Consider the following 15,962-nt stretch of genomic DNA (forward strand, 5'->3'; position numbering starts at 1 on the left):
GCAGGCCCACCCAAGCTGTTTCCAGTTGTTTTTGCATATGAACCACCTGTCTTCGCTTAGGTCATGGACTTCCTGAAATATTTAAACGGTTTACAAACCACAAATAAACAGCATTTGGCCTTAGTGTGCCCTGTACCTCTTGCTAAATGGCTCCAAGCCCAAAACTAGCTGCTGCCAGTCTTGCTTTGCAGCTTGACCCTCTCTGGGCATCTCCAAGCTCAGCACAAGTAGCAGCCATCTTCAGGTCATTTCATAGCTCATGCTGGGTGACCCTGGTCAGGACACAGGTGGCAGCTGATCTTGGCCTGCACCTCCTGGGAGGCTCCAGAGCCAGCACACCCGGTAGACACCTTCAGACTATGCAGAAGCACCACACAAATACCTCCACAATCTACACACTCAAGGAGTGGTCAGCAGGCACCAGAACCCCACTGAAGTGAGTCCTGCTATGTGGGGTCTGCCCCTGAACATCAGATTCTCTGCTATTGTCATCCTGGGAGCAAATCTTTTCCATTGACAACAATTAAGGCTCAACTACAACAGAAGTGTGCACACAAGCCACCTGGAGGGCACACCTGTAGCACTGAGCTCACATGATTGGGGAAGCTTTGTCACTGGACCCTATAGGAAACCTACTACATTAGGTCACTCTCTGAAGACTGGGAGATGTAGCAACTCTACCTAACATAGAGACAAACACAGTGAGGCAGCCAAAATGAGGAGACAAACATATCCCAAATGAAAGGACAAAACAAAACTCCAGGAAAAGAACTAAAGAAAATGGAGACAAGCAATATACCAGATACACAGTTCAAAATACTGGTCATAAAGATGCTTGATGATCTCAGTGAGAACTTTAACAAAGAGGAAACATAAAAATGGAAATAGAAAACATGAAAAAAGAGGCAGTCAGAAATGAAGACTACATTAAAGAGCATCAACAGTAGAAGTGATAAAGCAGAGAATCAAATCAGTGATTTGGTATATAAAGACGTACAGAACACCCAATCAGAGCAGCAACAAAAACAACAACAACAACAAATGAGGATAGTGTAGGGAACCTCTGGGACAACTTCAAATGTATCAACATCTGCATCATGGAGGTGCAAGAAGGAGAAGAGCTGAGCAAAAAACTGAAAACCTATTTGAAAAAATAATGACAGGAAACTTCTCTAACCTGGTGAAGAAAGCAGACATATTAGTGTAGGAAGCACAGAGAGGCCCTAACAAGAGGAAACCAAAGAGGTTGACACCAAGACACATCATACGTAAAATTGCAAAGCTTAAGGACAAAGGGAAAATCTTAAAAGCAGCAAGAGAAAAGCAGTTAGTTACTTACAAAGGCACTTCCATAAGACTCAGCTGATTTCTCAACAGAGACTTTGCAGGTCAGAAGGGATTGGCAAGAAATATGCAAAGTAATAAAAAAGCAAGACCTACAACCGAGATCACTTTACCCAGCAAAGTTAACATTTAGAATCAAAAGACAGAAAAAGAAATTTCCAGACAAGTACAAGCTAAAGGAGTTCATCACTACTGATTCTCCATGAAGAAATGTTCAAGGGTCTTCTTTAAGAAGATAAAATGTCAATAATAAAATGGCAATAAATATATATCTATCATCCATATGTTCATTGCAGCCTTATTTACAATAGTCAAGATATGAAAAAAATCTAAATGTCCATCAATATGGTGCATATATACAATGGCATATAGATCAGTCATAAAAAAGAATAAAATCTGGCCATCTACAACAACATGGATAGACCTAGAGTGTATTGTGTTGTGTGAAATAAGTCAGACAGAGTAAGATAAATGATGTATGATTGCACTTAAATATGGAAGCTAAAAAACAAAACAAAACAAAACAAAAAAAACCCCACAAAAAACAAAAACAAGCAAGCACAACAGAAACAGTCAAAGAACATTTTGACAGTTGCCAAATGGGAGGGGCATTGCAGGCTGGGTGAAAAAAGTGAAGGAATTAAGAAGCACAAATTGGTAGTTACAGAACAGTCATGAGGATATAAAATGTTGCATAGGGAACATACCCAATAATATTTATTATATGGTGTCAGATAGGTATGACATTTTTGGGGTGATCACTTACTTTATAACTTATATAACTGTCTAATCACCAAGTCATACACCTAAAACTAATGTAATATTGTATACGAATTATAATTAAAAATAAGAAAATTACTAAAAAATAAGTTTAAATTGTTTTATTTCAAAGGTAATATATAATTATATTATTGATGTGCAAAATTAAAACAAGATGTGGGAAAAGATGAAATTTTCTCCTTATCCACCCTTCCATGGCCACTGTCCTCTCCAACATACGTGTACAGTACCACAAAATCCCGTGATATAGCAAAAAATCCACAATACATAATTAAATATAATATTTTAAAAATCCCTCAATACAGTGAGGCTGTGATAAGTGAACTGCAATATAGAGAGGGACTGCTGTATAACTGGTGTCTGTGGCATAGTTTGGTGGGTGGTGGTAGTGATTGAAAGAAAACACAAGAGGAGCCCTCTGAAGTGACTTTAATGTTATAATTCTTGACCAGGATGCTTGGTTACCCAGATGTGTTCATTTTGTGGAAATGTACCAGGATATACATTTATTATTTGTACACTTTTTGTGTGTGTCTGAAATATCTGAGTTAAAAGTTAATGAAGGAAAATGCCACAATGCACCTACTTACTGCACTGTGAGGGGTTCCCTCAGAAACCTCCTCTTTGGGAAACAGTGGAAGAAGCCTTGTGAAAAGTGAGTTACAAAAAACAACTTTCTCTTTTCATTCCTTGAGAATTAATGATTCTACATTATATATAACTTATGGCCTGCACTTTGGTTATACCATTTATTGGGAGCTTCCTACATACTGCATATGCTCTATAAAATGTGTTTCTCTCTATGAGGCTGCCCACATTCTCAGAAGAATATCTAACTCAAATTGTGCTTAACTTTGAATCCCAATTTAACTCAAACCTCAAATTTTCACAATGGATCCTATCAGAGGAAATACCTCTTCCCCCTTTATCTGGTTTCCATGAGGAAGGATTTCATGTAGAGAAGCCTATCCAACTCCATGAAGCTCTGAGTGGCAACTTTTGATGTATGCAGCCTGGCACCTTCCATCCCCATGTTTCTTAGGAGGCCAGCATGCCAACCGAGAGCACTTGTCCGGAGTTGCTCTTGGCTATGGAGATACTCATTACTTCTGCTCATCAACATCCAGCCCTCTTCTCTGGGCATATGGAAGGCTAAATTTGCTGGTGGTGTCATTGTGTTAGCTCCATTCACTGGGCTGGGGTTGAAGGGGTGTGATTTGCTTTTGAAGCACAGCATGTGATTGCCAGAAAGACAGAGAGACTTTGCAGATCCCTGTCTTACCTTTTTGCAATGGCAACCAGCACAGGTTGAGATGCTGGTTGCTCCTTCAGTCTCGGTCCCAGAGAGAGGACCAGAATACAGGGCACAGTCTCAGCTGACCTGTGACAGACATTAAATGAGCAAGGGATATGCCTTTGTGGCTTCAAGCCACTAAGATTTGGGGTTCGTTTGACACTTCAGCATAACCCAGGCTGTCCTGAATCATGGCCAGGAGATAAACTTAGTAGCTGAGGCTCTGCCCATGGTCATGAGGAGAATCATTCTGTGGGTGGGGAAAACCTAATTCTCAGGTTTAACCTTTAGAAATTCTATTTTTTTAAATGTTATATTCTCTAATACCAATATATGCATAAGATATAATAAGGTTTTTTTTTTTAAGTCTCTCATTTACCTTGCTCTTTTACCTAAGCAGTTGGTTCAGAACTTGCTTAGGGAAGAGAAGCATTGTTTACTGGACCTCCTTTCTTTTATTTCATCAGGTTACTGAAAGGAGACAAGTGACCCAGAAAGGCACTGAAGGGGTAAGTAGAAATGAGGTAACACATGGCCCTATGGGTAATGTGGAAGATTTTCTCTTTAACGTAAAGTTTATTAGGAAGTTCCAGGTTTTAAGCAGACACGTGACAATACAGGACTTGTATTTTTCAAGGAACTGCCTGATTGGTATGCAGAGAATGCATTAGAGGAGTATGAAAACAGGCTGGGAGGCCAGGATTGTAGGTCGTCCTGACAAAAGAAGATGGTTGCTCAAGTGAAAGAAATTAAGTGATGGTTAAAGTGATGAAAGAGCCTTGGCTGGTGTGGCTCAATGGATCGAGTGTTGACCTGTGAACCAGAAGGTCACTGGTTTGATTCCCAGTCAGGGGAGCACATGCCTGAGTTGTGGGCCAGGTCCCTGGTTGGGGACTTGTGAGAGGCAACTGATTGATTTATCTCTCACACATTGGTGTTCCTCTCCCTCTCTTTCTCCCTCTTTCCCTCTCTCTAAAAATAAATAAATAAAATATTAAAAATGATGAAATACACATGTCCTTTCCTCTTATGACTTGATTTGATCTGGGGATACATTTTAGAATACTTAGAGGAATGAAAGCATGACATGGCCTTCAGGGACTCTTCCAAAAGCAGTGTTATTGACTCTCTTCTGTCTCTGTCTCCCTGTCTCTGTCTCTGTCTCTCTCTCTCTCTCTCTCTCACAGACACACAGACACACACACACACACACACACACACACACACACACACGGCTTTTGGTAAGAACTAAATAGAAGGGATTTTGGATTACATTTGCTGGTAATAATTCTAAGTGCACAAATTCTGTATGTGCTTTGACAGTTAATTGAAACCTCTTCTGACATTTAAACATTAATGAGGGCCACATCACCTCTATTCTTCTAAGAGTGTCTGTAACTCACCCGATGTCACCTCTGGCCCCTGCCCCCCTTTGCAATGAGGTATCTCTGTTGAGAGCGCTGTTTTGTTACAAGGTGCCCTAGTCTTCCCTGTATTACCAGGGACTCCTACACTAGAGAGCCTACACAGGGACCCCTGCCGAAGAAGCCAGTGACCACAGAAAAAGAAAAACCATTTCTTAAAAAAGGAGACCCCCTAACCGCAGAAGATGTCTGTTTTCATAAAGGGATCCCTGACTGCCTGTTCAAGCTGGGAACAGGTCTGTAAAGTGCCAATTAAAAGGTACCAAATGGCTTGTGGATGTCAGTTTCTGCTGGGCATTACTCTCACTTTTGCTTGCTGCATAAAGGTTAGCTGTAAAGGGAGAACCTTCTTTTTCACACAGCACATACGTCTGATTTGAAGGCCGCACAACCTTCTGTGGTTATGTGCCTGATGAGATTCTGTGTGCAAGGCCAAGATTTTCCTTGCAAGACAATTTGAGTTTACTCCAACACTCAGATGGGCAATTGATGCTCTAAAGTTCCACATCATAGAACACAGGCACAGTGATTTAGGTCTGGAAAGATTTCAAAGGCTGGCTTTCTGATCTTCTATTGTGGCAAATAAAAACAATTCTCACTATTTCTAAAATATTTACTTTTGAGCCATGTAAATTCCTGGGGATTTATAATATTAACTAGATTTAAAATGTGTACCAGGTAACTAAATTTTGTTTTTACATTAGAAAAATTAGAAATAATCCCATTTGATATTGGAGAGTCTGAATCCACAAAAGGTGAACTTTTGGGGGGAGTGTAGGTTTTCAAATAGCAATAAAATAGTAGAAACCATTGTATGTTGAAGCTGCTCCTAATATAAAAGGGAGTAGAGGAGAAAAGTCCAGGGTATCTATATAATGATTTTGTTCTCAAAGGTGAGCATAAGGCTCACTCAGAAGTGTTTCTGAATCACTAAGTTTCATATTAAAATGTGAGTTCATCCCTGCTTTGTCTCTTCAAAATCCTCTGACTGACCGATAGATGGTACTCTGACCTTGATTCTGGTGGAGATTTAGTGATGCAGATTACAAACCATGGATCTTGACTGAACTAAAGGAAGGTCATCCTGACTCATTTATTCACTCATTTTGCAAGGAAATTTCAAGCACCCACTATGTGCTAGGACTCTATGAGGTTTTCTTTTGCAGGGTCAGAGACCACTGTAAGGTAAATAAAAGCTTCAATGCATTTCTTCACAGAGTAGTAACACTATTTCTGTATATAGTGTTGTATAACAAATCCCTTTAAAGCTTGATGGTTGACAATAAGACTTTGTTATGTCTCACCATTTTGTCTGTTGGCTAAGTGGCTCCTGTGCTGATTTCTTCTGGGCTCACCTGGGCTAGAAGGTCTGAGGTGTTGTAACTCATATGTCTTGTGGTTGGTGCTGGCTGTCCTCTGGGCACCTGCATCTGCTTCCATTTCTGCTAGACTGGCTTTCATGGTGTTCTCAGGACAATGCTTTAAGGGAGTGAAGCCAGTGCTGTAAGCCTATTGAGGCCTACCCAGACCTGTGAGTTATATCACCTCATTTTTGACACCTTCTCTTGGTCAAAGCAGGGCCAAGACCTGCACAGATTCAAGAGATCAGGGATAGAATCCAGCCCTTTTATTTTATTTTTTAAAATCCCTACCTGAGGATATACCCATTGATTCCAGAGGGAGGGGGTGGGGAGAGAGAGAGAGAGAGAGAGAGAGAGAGAGAGAAACATGGATGTGAGAGAGAAACCCCCTATAGGTATCTTGATGAAGGATCAAACCCACAACCTAAGTATGTGCCCTGACTGGGGATTGAACCCACAACTTTTTGATACACAGGACGCTACTCCAACCATCTGAGCTACACTGGCAAGGGCTAGAATCCACCTCTTGATAGGAATAGTGATAAGTCACTTTGCAAAGGGATATGTACATATTGGGATGGGAGGAATTGGTACTCATATTTTTTTGATCTACAAAAAATAAGTAGAGAAATGAAAAATAGTGGGATAGATATGCTTAAATCCTTCAATCTACTTGTAGAAACATTATTGGAGTAGGCTGGACTTGCAATTTTTAAAAAAAGTATATTTTATTGATTATATTGTTACAATAGTTCCAATTTTTCCCCTTTGCTCCCCTCCGCCCAGCACCCCTCTTCCCCAGCAATCACCCCCCAAGTTCATGCCCATGGGTCACACATACAAGCTCTCCTGCTTCACCCTTTCATATATTCTTCTTCTTTTTTAAAAATTAATTAATTAATTAATTAATTAATTATTTTAAAATAAAAAATAACAATCCCTCCCTTTCAGACTTAAGACCCTTTATAATCTTATAAAGGACAATGGGCGAAGGTCTCGAGCTCCTCTAGCTGCTTCAATCTGGACATGGTCGTCGTCCTACCTACCCTTGGGTACAGAAATTCCTAATATGAGTGGGGGTGTGGAGGGGAGGGTGGCCTTCCCACATGGGGTAGGATCGTGCAGACTCCAGGTCAGTTGGCTTGGACTTGCAATTTTTAAGGAAGGAAAGTGATATGACTTTAAGATAAAATGTCTGTTGAGTTAATGAGGCCATTGTTTTGCTGGAGAGTGAAGGGTTATATGGATTAGTATTATCCATCACATATGCTGTGTGAATTCCTTCGTTATTAATCCTTTCTATTATTTCTAGATGCTCAGTTTACCTTAGCAGTTGACTAACCTTGTAAGAGTCTGTTCACTCCTAATCAGCACTTCCCCAGAGGGGTGTGAAAATAATAGAATTAGATAGAATGAAGCAATTGAACTACACCGGCAAGGCAGTGGGATGTAATTCCGGTATTTGATGGTATTATATACACAATCAGATAGTTAACCTTTCTACAGCAATGTTCAATACTAAAAAATATATATTTTAGAAGTTAGAGCCTTTTTGGTAATTGTTTCACTTATTAAATTCCTACCGTGTGTCAAGACTGTTACAAGTTATCTCTAACTGTTTTAACACTGCTGAAAAGTGTCAGTTCTTATTTTACAGATAAATGAACTAAGGCCTAGAAGAAGATGGGTGAATTTCCCACAGCTAAATATTAGGTTCACAGAATTTGGACTTCTAGGTACCTGCTCAATATCCAGTATCGCCCTCTCTTTGAGCAAGGGAACTCCAATTTTGCTGGAGATAGCAATGTGCCCAGAAAAAACTACATTTCACAGGCTCCTTTGCTTAACAGATGGAAATTAGGCCCTGGCCCAGTAGCTCAGTTGGCTAGAGCATTGCCGAGGCCGTGAGTTAGATCCCCAGGCAGGGCACATACAAGCATCAGCCTGTTAGTGCATAAATAAGTGGAACAACAAATCAATGCTTTCTCTTGCTCTCAAGTCAATAAATAAAAGTTTTAAAACAAGAAATTAACTGGCTGGTGAAATGTAGCTGGGAGTTTTGTAGGGCTTCTGGGAAAATGCCTTCAAAAGGGAGTTGACTTGGTTAATATGCACATTTTGCCATCCGTGCTTCCTGCTGCTTGGAACAGGATATGATGCCTGCAGCCCCAGAAGCCATAATATAAGCATAAGCACCTAGCCAGGCTCTTAGGATGGTAGCGCAGAGACCAGGAAGAAGCATGAACTCCTGAGGAAGTTGCGGACCTGCTTTATCAGCTCCATGTGAGAGGAAAACAGAACTCCCATCTTGCTTAAGCCAGGGTTACTTTTCTTATATAGGCAGCTACACTCAATCCTCATAAAGACACCAAAATATACCCATTGCTTTATTCCAATTCTTTATTTAAAAGAAAATATATAAAATTAGAGTCATAAATGTAATAAAATAATATTGCAGTCCAAGAATGTCCATGCACAGTCACAAACCTTTACCTCTGCGGAAAGTTAGGAAGAACCTTATTTGTCTGGAGATGTTTGATGTCCTTGATGCTCAGCCTTTGCAAACTTGAATCTTCAAGGCTTGTTTCTTGTTCTCCAATTTCAGGACTCAGTGGCTTCCGAAGGAATGTCATCTTCCTTTTATCTCTGAGAACGAGAGTCCCTTGCCTTTGCTTGAACTCTGTGTCAGTAAGACTTCTAGAATGATCTGACCTTTTCATCCCATATCCTATACCAATGTGTCTTAAAATTTCAGCTGCATGAGACTCCCATGGGATATTTGTAAGTAAAAAAAATTAGATTTGTGGACCTGCCATCCAGATTTTGAATCAATTGTTCTATGGCAGGGCCCAGGAAATTTCATTTTTAACAAATAACTCCAAACAATTCTTAGGTATGTGATTCACAAGCTGCCCTTTGAGAAATCCTGCTAACCTTCTCTCCTAATCAGTGTTTTATGCTATGTTATCTGACTGAAAGTTGTGATGTGTGGGGGTGGGAGATTGAGTGAAAAATGCATATACAAGAAGAAAAACCCTGACTTAAACAAGGTAGAGGTTATATTTTCCTCTCATGTAAGCCCTGCTATGGTATGAATAAACAAAGATGATTCCTGAAGTCTAGTAAGCTAGGACAGGGTAATATGGCTTACTTTTTTCCTTACTATAGAAAAATTCTTGTAAGTATTAAATTTATACTAATTGGTATGGCTGGCACAAATTGTACGAGATGGACAGGTAGGTCTCTTACTTTTGCAGTATTCCAACTTGCCTTTCTTGTTCTTAATTATTAAAGATGAATTTTATTTAGCATAACATTCACAGAGAATTGCCAATAACTTTCTTCAAAGGACATAATTTAAGCTTTAAAAGATAAAAATTTTAATAAGAGTTTGAAAATGTTGCCAGTATTTTTACAAAAGCTACCAGATGATTTCGGTTTAATGCTGTGCAGTAAAGGCAAAAATTATGGGAAAGTGAAACCTGTTCACACCTGGAAAGAAAAGATGCGTCTGTCTCCAGAGCAGCAGTGTAGTCCATCTTCTGCTTTCAGAGCCGAGGTGGTCCAGAAAAGTGGAACAACATGCAATGTGAAAAATTAAAACAATCAACTATGTTTTAAGGCAGAGCTAGACATTTAACAAAATCTGCAAGTTTACCTGACTGCTCAATTATATATTACTAGTACTTCAGACATACTCTTATGTTATTTAACTCATTTTTTTCCTTCATAGTTTTTATTTTCTTTCAGCCAGGTTTAAGTAAATTAATTTTTTTTACCGTAATACAAGCAAACTGAGCATTGCCAGATGGAAGGGGGGTTAGGGGAATGGGTGAAAAGGGGGAAGGGATTAAGAAGTACAGACTGGTAGTTACAAAACAGTCATGGGGATATGAAGTATAGCACAGGGAATAGAGTCAGCAATATTGCAATAACTATGTAGGGTGCCACACTGGTAGGCACTCTGTAAATGGTATGCAGCTAAAGCTGTAATTCAGTGGATCCCAGCCTAACTTAAAGCTATTATTGTTCACATTGTCATTCCATGGAAAAATTTAAAAAACATGTTTTTGATCTCTTTTCCCCTAAAGAACTTTGATTATTAGATTTCTCTATTATGGAAAGATTCTCTTTTTAAATTAAATTTATTGGAGTAACATTTGTTAATAAAATTATACTGGTTTCAAGTGTATATTTTTATAACACATTATCTGTATATTTTGTTTTGTGTTCACCACCCAAAGTCAAATCTCCTTCTGTCACCATACATTTGACCCCCTTTACCCTCTTCTGCCTCTGTCCCACCGCTTCCCTCTGGTAACCACCGTACTGTTGTCTGTGTCTATGAGCTTGTTTGTCTTGCTTGATCTTTTGTTACTCTCAGTTTTATGTCCCACATATGAGTGAAATCATATGATTTTTGACTTTTTTCATTGGACTTATCTTGCTTAGCATGATATTCTCAAGATCCATTCATATCATCTCAAGTAACAGTATGTCATCTTTTTTAACATTAAATACACTTTTTTATTCTGACTCAGCCATTACTTTCAGTTCTGCTTTTTTTCTGTCTCATTGGAGGTTTAGATCAAACATCTCTGAAAGAGAATACATAATTCTAAGCATATAACCTTATCACATCAAGTTTCTTTGAAATATGTATAAATTTATAGATTCACTATATATTGGAGGATATTCATTAAGGTTTGGTAATTGAACTTTTTAGAACAGTCTTTTCAAAGTAAAGTATTATTTATTTTTTCTTATTTGAACGGGATCTGTTGATAGATTGTAAAAGGATCCTCTGATTGATCCAAATATATTCTGATTGCAAAATATGAAAAAGTTGTAGTACGAAGAGTCCAGTTGTTTGAGACTTACAATTCCCATAGAAATATAATTTATGTTGTTTGTATATTTATAACTTACCTATTCCAAAAACATATTGGAGGAACCTTATAAAATTAAGTGTAATGTAAATGAAGGAAATTTTAAAACCAAAAGGAGCAAGGGAATAAATGTCTCAGTACCCAAGATTGTTTTTAAAGATGTAGTTCAGTATAAATAAAAAGAAAGAAATTAATATCACATAGATTTATGTTCTAATTTTCATGCTGGGGGAAAAGAAAAAGAAAACTAATGTCAACTTAGTCAAGCTTCCAAATTTCAGTATCCACATCTATGAAATGGAAACAAAGTGTAACCAACCTGGCCAGTGAATGTGTTCCATGACAGGATCTTAAGGAAAGACTCCTTCCTGCTCAGATCTTTTCTATATTTCCTCTAGAGTGCCTGTCTCAGGAGGAATGAGGGCAATTCTGAAAAGTGCTGCCTGCAGAGCAGCGATCTCAGGCTACTTCTATTTTTGCTGAACCAGCTGGACCAGTTGTTGCCTCTGTTGAGCTCTTTGATGTACTAAACTCCATGCCACCCAGAGAACCTCTTTGTGAACCTCCTTTCCTTCATTGACTTTGATAACCTTCTCCTCCACAAGCCAGGAAATCACCTTCACTTGATATTGTCAGCTTTAAAACACTTACATCCCTAGTGATGCTAACTTCTTCTTAACATTGCTTTTGGCAGGCCAGGTTAAAAGGTGACCAATCCTGGCTTGACCTTCACTTGGAACTGTAGGTTCCTCTGCAATGTCCACCTTGCTATTCCCTTTGAACCACTCTTTAAAAAATTTTTTTTTATTGTATTTTTTTCTTTACTGTTTAACTCCCTTATATCGCCTTGCCTCCTGCCATCACCACACTGTTTTCCATGTCCATGAGTCCTTTTTCATTTTTGCTCAATCCTTCCACCCACTTTGGACCACTCTTAACTCATAGTGGGTTTTCTCTGGAGTTCCCGGGGTTCTCTGTAGTCTAATACAATTTTGGAGGAACTTCTAGGCTTTCATAAAGAATTTTATCCCGTTTGGAACAGAAGTTCAACTTTTATCCCATGGATCATGGGGCCCGAACCATGCGCAAGAATGAATGCAGCCTTTACATGGATTTCAGTGTCCACTAGTAAAGTTATCTTTTCCAGAGAACAGAGTAGACCGCCAGGGGGCAATGTTGCCTAATCTTTCATTCCAGCCTCACAAGAAAAATGCAACGCCAAACCTTTTGTTGAACCCAGTTGTGAAGCCTAAATAAGATATTATAATAGTTGCAACTTCAATGCATTCTAAGTGCCAAGTATTTTTTAAGTATATTTTATTGATTATGTTGTTACAGTAGTTCCAAATTTTTCCGCCTTTGCTCCCCTCTGCCCAGTACCACTCTTCCCTCCATCAATCCCACCTCCCTTAGTTTATGTCCATGGGTCATGCATGAAAGTTCTTAGGCTTCACCCTTTCCTATATTATTCTTAACTCCCCCCTGTCTATTTTGTACCAACTGATAATACTTCTTAGTCCCTGAACCATTTCCCCATTTCTCCCCCTCCCCTCTCCCAGCTGATAACCCTCCAAATGATCCCCATACCTACGATTCTGTTTCTATTCTGGGTTGCTTAGTTGGATTTTGTTTTTATTTTTTAGATTCAGTTGTTGATACTTGTGAGTTTCTTGTCATTTTATTTTATTTTATTTTTTAAAGTATATTTTATTGATTATATTGTTACAATAGTTCCAATTTTTTCCCCTTTGCTCCCCTCCACCCAGCACCCCCCTTCCCTGACAATCCCCTCCCCAAGTCCATGCCCATGGCTCACCCTTTCATATATTCTTCTTCTTTTTTTAAAAATAATTAATTAATTAGTTAAATATTTTAACAATAAAAAATAACAATCCCTCCCTCTCAGACTTAAGACCCTTTACAATCTTATAAAGGACAATGGACGAAGGTCTCGAGCTCCTCTAGCTGCTTCAAGCTGGACATGGTCGTCGTCCTACCTACCCTTGGGTCAAGAAATCCCTAATAAGAGTGGGGGTGTGGAGGGGAGGGTGGCCTTCCCACAAGGGGAAGGATCGTGCAGACTCCAGGTTGGTTGGCTGTCTCTGGACAACGGCATGCTTGGTTTAACAGGCTGGCATCCTTGTTGTATTCTGGGGGTAACAGGGTTAAAGGACATCATTCAATCCGTAACCACTAGATGACAAAAGACAGGTATTAATTTTTCAATGTCCCACATTAGGGAAAAGAAGGGTTTCTTTGGAGGAAGGTATGCCAGGTACATCTCACCTGTCCAAAACCCTTTTGCCCATTATACTTAGTTTGGACTGAGGGAAATATTTTAGGTTTCCCCCCTCTCAGGCCTCTGGGCTCTTTCTGTCCAAGCCATTAGGATAGAAAAGAGAAACCAGTTTTAAAGTGAAGCCCACAGACCACCCCGTTCTTCACCAACCCAGCCACTTAGTTCAGCCAAATCATTGAGTCTCAGGAGGCAGCAATGCAGACAGGATTAAATGAGGCCTATACGTACAGACAATCACTCAGGTAATGAGATCGTAGGCTTATGCCCTTTGAAAACAGAAAACACATGTTAATTTATGTAACATAACCCACATACAAGTCTCTAAATCTGTAGGACTGTCTTATCGGAAAGACATCCAGTTGCAAGGCATTTGACATTCTTCTCGCCTGTAAATTAAACATCTTTGATAATGCCACAGGCATAGTTTAACTTTCAAATGAAAACAAATTTTAAATGAAAAGAAACTTTAAAGATGGTTAGCTGCACTACTTTATAGTCTACCACTGGGCATTGTGATCTTCCTTGAATCTTGATTTTTCTCCCTAAGATTACCCTCCTTGTCATTAAAGGGACTGCATTAAGTTCATTTTTAATTTATCCTGTTCATTTGCATAAACACAACAAGAGCAGCAAATGATCACTTATGATCTTTAGTTCTGCTTTGCTGCAACTTACGCAAGGAACATTTAGGGTGACCTTCAGTCTGCCCTTCAGGGCACAGAAGTTGAGCCACATACCTGGCATTCAGCCTTGCCTGTAAACACCTGTCTTTTCCAGGTCCTCCTGGTTTTCCATTGTGCCTTAAGGTCCTTTCTAGCCATCTTTCAGGAAAACAACCTTCCTTCCTTCCCTGGAAAGATTGCTATGGACCGCTCATCCATCCAAGGTACCAGGCCTTTTATCTCGTGGACTTTTATTACCTTTGAAAGTCAGTCCCAGTTGCTCAGGGCTTTTTGGTAACAACCAAAGCCCAATCATGTCTCCTTTAGGCATGACATTCCAGTCAAAGTCTTAGTCAAAAAATCGTTATTAACAACTGGTCTTATTAGTTTTATGCAAAGAAACTTAGGTCATTACTTACTTCTTTAGAATGCCAAATTCTGGAGGGATCAGGTAGGGAGAAAATATATACAGTGTGAAGGAAAATCCTTGTCCTTCTAATATTCACTGAACTTGCATTTCTATTCTTTATATTTTTATTTTTTTCCCCCACTAAAAATTTTTCTGTTTGTTTTTCCATTACAGTTGTCTCACTTTTTTCCCCCTCTTGCTTCTCTGCACCCTGTCCCTCCCTTCTCCCACATTCAGTCCCCACCCAGTTGTCCATGTCCATGGGTCATTTATACATGTTCTTTGACTAGACCCTTCCCCTTCTTACCACTTCTCTCCCTCCCATCTCCCCCTTTGTTACTGTTAGTTTATTCCTCGTTTACATACCTCTGGTTCAATTTTGCTCATTTGTTTGTGTTGTTCATTAGTTTCCTTTAACAGGTGATAGCATAAGGTAATTTTCTTTTGTTGCCTGGCTTATTTTGCTAAGCATAATTCTCTCTAGTTCCAATCATGTTGTTGCAAATGGTAGAAGTTCCTTCTTTCTTTCAGTACTTATTCATTGTCATTTTCCCCCTTTGTACTCGTGTTCCTCTCTGTCTCTCTCTGTTTCTTCATCTTCTTAAAGCAGACCCTTTAGCTTCTCTTGCAATACTGGTTTGGTGGAGATGTATTCTTTTAACCTTCTTTTGTGTTGGAAACTCCTTATTTCACCTTCCATTTTGAATGAGAGCCTTGCTGGGTAGAGTATTCTTGGTTGTAGGCCTTTGTTTTTCATTACTTGGAATATATTTTGCCATTCCCTTCTGGCTTGTAGTGTTTCTGTTGAGAAATCTGATGATAGCTTTATTGGAGCTCCCTTGTATGTTATTAGTTGTTTCTCTCTTGCTGTTTTTAGGATTCTCTCTTTGTCTTTGAATGTTGGCATTTTAATTATGATGTGTCTTGAAGTGGGCCTGTTGGGGTTCATCTTCATTGGGACCCTCTGTGCTTCCTGGACTTGCATGATTCTTTCTCTCTTCATGTTAGGGAAGTTTTCTGTCATTAGTTTTTCTTTTTTTTTTTTTTTTTTTTTTTTATTTTGGTTTTTCAATTACAGTTGTCCCCTTTTCCCCCAATTTCTCTCCCCCACCCAGCCCACCCCCTCTCCCGCAATCATATCCCTCCCTGTTGTCTATGTCCATGAGTCTTTTATACAGGCTCTTTAATTAAACCCTTCCCTTACTTATCCCCCTTCTCTCCCTCTCCCCTCCCCCCTATTGACTGCTATTCTGCTCTTTGTTCTATTTAGTTCCTTTGTTTGTGTTGTTCTTTAGTTTCCTGTATTAGGTGATATCATATGGTATTTTTCTTTCTTTGCCTGGCTTATTTCACTAAGCATAATTCTCTCTAGTTCCATCCATGTTGTTGCAAATGGTAGGAGTTCCTTCTTTCTTTCTGCTACATAGTATTCCATTGTGTAAATGTACCACAGTTTTTTGATCCACTCATCTACAGATGGGCACTTAGGTTGTTTCCAGC

Source organism: Furipterus horrens, unplaced genomic scaffold, assembly GCF_987537825.1.
Source record: "Furipterus horrens unplaced genomic scaffold, mFurHor1.1.pri manual_scaffold_1, whole genome shotgun sequence".
In the NCBI taxonomy this organism is placed as follows: Eukaryota; Metazoa; Chordata; class Mammalia; order Chiroptera; family Furipteridae; genus Furipterus; species Furipterus horrens.